The sequence below is a fragment of the Egretta garzetta genome, unplaced genomic scaffold, assembly GCF_000687185.1.
Source record: "Egretta garzetta isolate BGI_Z169 unplaced genomic scaffold, ASM68718v1 scaffold163, whole genome shotgun sequence".
Classification (NCBI taxonomy): Eukaryota; Metazoa; Chordata; class Aves; order Pelecaniformes; family Ardeidae; genus Egretta; species Egretta garzetta.
The window spans coordinates 5026215-5029885 of NW_009259308.1; positions in this window are offsets into that span (position 1 = coordinate 5026215).

Sequence of the window (3671 nt, forward strand, 5' to 3'; positions counted from 1 at the left end):
CGGGCGGCCGGAGCCCGGGACGGGCACTGCACCCCGTACGGGGGAGCGAGCCGACCTGCCTGCTCGCTTCCTGGCTGCCTGCAAAATGGAGAAAACTGTTCCCTTCCTTTTGTGTGTGATAAGCAGCTGGTTAATGTTAGCATAGCTCCTTGGACGTGCAAAGCTATTTGACACTTGGAAATGTTAAACATCCCTGTATTTGACAAAGTTTTTGCTTTGGTTCCTTTTTTTTAAGGGGATTATTTATAGGAAATTACCTGCTAATAGCAAGTTTCAGCAGATCTATATTGCAAGTTAGGCGTGTGGTTCCAGGGTTTTTTGTTTGTAGGTCTGCCCAGATAGACTTTGGTGCCCGTGGCACCTCTCCTAGCTGTATCTAGCAGCAGAGTGAAAGCGGGAACCATCAGTTTTGCTGGTGCTATTCAGGAGGCTGTGGAAAGTAGTGTCACTGGATGAGAAAACTGTAGGTACAAATAGTTGCTGTTACAGAAACCATGACTGAGAAGGGTCATGGGCAAAGAAAAAGGAGGTCAAAGGAAAAGGCTCGGTGGGAGGTAGAGGAGTGGCATCAGTCCCACCCCACTCAGGATCTGAAGACAGGCTGAAAACATTGCTCCTCTCTCATGGTTCTCTGCAAACTTGGATGTGCACCAGCCAAGGGTTAATGTCACAGATCAAGGTTTCAGGAATGGAGAGAGCTGGATTTGCTGCCAGACCATTTTACCTGGTTCTTGATTGTAGTCATAGAAATAGTCACATGCGAGACAAGTGCTAGAAGTAAGAGCGCACAAGTTCTGCAGCCCTGGCAGGAAGTTAAATAAAATGGCCCTGGGGTGACCACTGTGGGTGCTTGTGTTTCTGCCCGCGTCAGGCACTAGCTCAGTGCAGTAAGTTCATCAGGCAGTAGCACAGATGTGCCACCTTTTGTGTATCTTTTGATGTAATCCGCTCGATGTGCTTTCAAACTAACCAAACGGCAGCGGTGCGTGTGTGTGCAGGCAGAAGTGGTCTTTTTGACACATCAGATGTGGAGTTTACTATTTATGCAGGCTGTGCCTGCAGAAGGACCCAGGTGGTCTGCAATGAGGTCGGCTCCTCCTGGCGCAGGGCTGTTGCATTTCCAACTCTTTCTCTTATGCTTATTTATGACTGCTGTATTTTCTCTCTGGGATTTCCCATACTGTAGTGTTGTCTTCTGAGAAATCTAAAGTTCCTGGTTCATGGGCTGCACATCCAGTGCATATGAGGGCAAAAACTTGTGGGCAGAAGAGATGATGTACCCAGAGGTGCCCAGACTGAGCTGTAGCCCTTCTTGTGCTGACACAGACTATGCTGCTGTGCATGTTACTCTTTCAGAGGATGAGAAATGCAAGCAAGCAGCGTACGGAAATGCCAAGAGCTGTGTCGGTGGCTGCTGGAAGCCCTCCCCAGTTCTATTGTGTAAAGAAGAATAGATCCATCGCATTTTCACACTCTGCCCTCTGCTTTGGCTTACTCATCGAGGTAGACGTACCATTTGTCTTATTCACAGGAAATAGCCATGCTGCTCTTGGTTCTCTTGGTTTACCTGATAGTGTGTAATTCAGATGGGATGTAATTCAGATCCACACAGGTAAATTACTTTTAAGGCCTACCTACCAAACAGATGCAAGCTTCTAATCTGGTTATTACAGTAGTGGTAGAAAAAGAAACGTGAGCTTGTCTGATCTGTTTCTCAGAAAGACCACAGATGTGGTTTTCACAGCCCTGATTTACTGCCTGTGCTTCAACCAGTGCGGTGCACCTCAAGGATACAGACAGACCTCCAGTGTCATGTGGTGCCCGTTTATTACTATTGGAATCTTTAAATATTGGGGATAGCAGCTGTCAGTGGCAAAATATGTTTTTAAGACTGTCTGTTACAAGGTATCTTTCTGACTAGGTCATGCTGCATTTTTGTTGGAAGGCTTAAACTAGAACAGATTTTTACCCTGAACTTTGGCCATCACATGTACGTACTAATTCTTCTTGACCCATCTGAAGAAACTCCTGAGTTAAACTAACTATACTGGGTTAATAATACCTGAAATCTTGCCCGAAATTGTTAATTTTTAATTGGAAATATATTGGTAATAAATTTTTTATTAAACTGTATTGGAACTTGTCCTCCTGCAGCCTCGTAGTACTTCTGCAGCTGCTTGCACACTATTGTTTCCGTCTCAGTGTAAGAGCAGATGTACTTCTATTTAGTTCCCCTGTTCAGCTCCTATGGTGTTTGGGAGACTTGAGGAGGGTTAGCAGAAGGCAGGATCCACACCAGCAGAGATAAAGTTCAGGCATTAAGAAGTCTCAATAAAAAGCAGTCAATACGTTATTCTGGAGGAACGAGCTAAGCTGCCTGTTCGCTCTCAGCAGGGCTCGGTGTTGAGTACTGACCAAGCTGAGTGCTGCGTCTGGACCCTGTGGGGTTGTGCTGCACAGTCCCCACCAAGCACTCACCCCTTCACCTGTGTGCCATTCAGATTCCCAGTTGCATTATCCCAGTACATTTTTTGGGTATGGGGCTGCTTGGCAGAGAAATGGGACGTGGAAGCCTCACCACCGAAAAGGTCAGTTCCGAGTTCCTGAATGTCCCAGTAATTGAAGCATGTTGTATCCCAGCATTCCAGTCTTTCCAGGGGCATGCCGAAGAAAAAGTGTGCAGGTTTTTTAGAGTTCAAATACAGAAAAAGAAAAAAATCACCCTTTAAACATCACGCAACATACACAGTTTGGGTAAACTCATGTAGCTTTTCATGTGAACCCCTGTCTCAGTGCCTTGTCATTGCTCTTGGACCATCCTTGGAGATCGGGTTATCTAGGGAATCCAGAACTGCTTCTTTGGTAAGACAGTCACCATTTGGAAAGTGTCTTTCCTTGGAAAGAATTTTGCTCTTCCTTTACTGCTCCCACAGTAAAGGGAGTTTCTGACTTGGAATAACATACCTGCCTTACCCTTTGTTTTTCTACACATTTCACCCTCACACAAAGCCCACAGTGTGATTTTTACCACTGGTCTTTATTCTTGTGAGGAGAATTTTCAGTTTTCCTGTCCCCAGCTCTTGAAGGAGTCTGGGGAAAATTGTTTTCACCCTCGCGGGTCCAGCCCCTTCTTCTGAGGTGCTTCCATGTGAACAGGAACCTCATGGTGCCATGAGGCTCTGCTGTCTGGGGCTGGGGGGTGGGGCCGGTTTTCAGCAGAGCCCTGGCTGGGAGGGGGTGACCCTGCTCTCAGACATTCAGTGATTTGGAAATTCCCCATCACCCAGGGCTCTTACATTGTATATGGACAGCTTTCTGGGGTGTTCACAGCTTGTTGTCTTTATGGTTTTGAATCAAGGGGAAAATACTTCTGTTAACTACATTCAGAACTGGCATCTTATTTCTGCTGAAGCTCCCTTTACAGTGATGGGGTACTGTAAAAGGTGACTTGGGAAGACTAAATTTACATTTGTGTTCATTTAGAGCCCTTTTACGTTGTCTGAATGATGTGTCAGGGAGACTGACAGCTGCCTTTGCCCTGCCTCAGGGTAAACATGGATGGTGTGAAACCTGCACCCACTGAAACCAATAGCAAAGCTGTCATTGGCTTCCACGAGCACCGAATCAGGCCAGAAACCAGCAGTTGCAGCAGGGTATTCATTGCAGGTTAC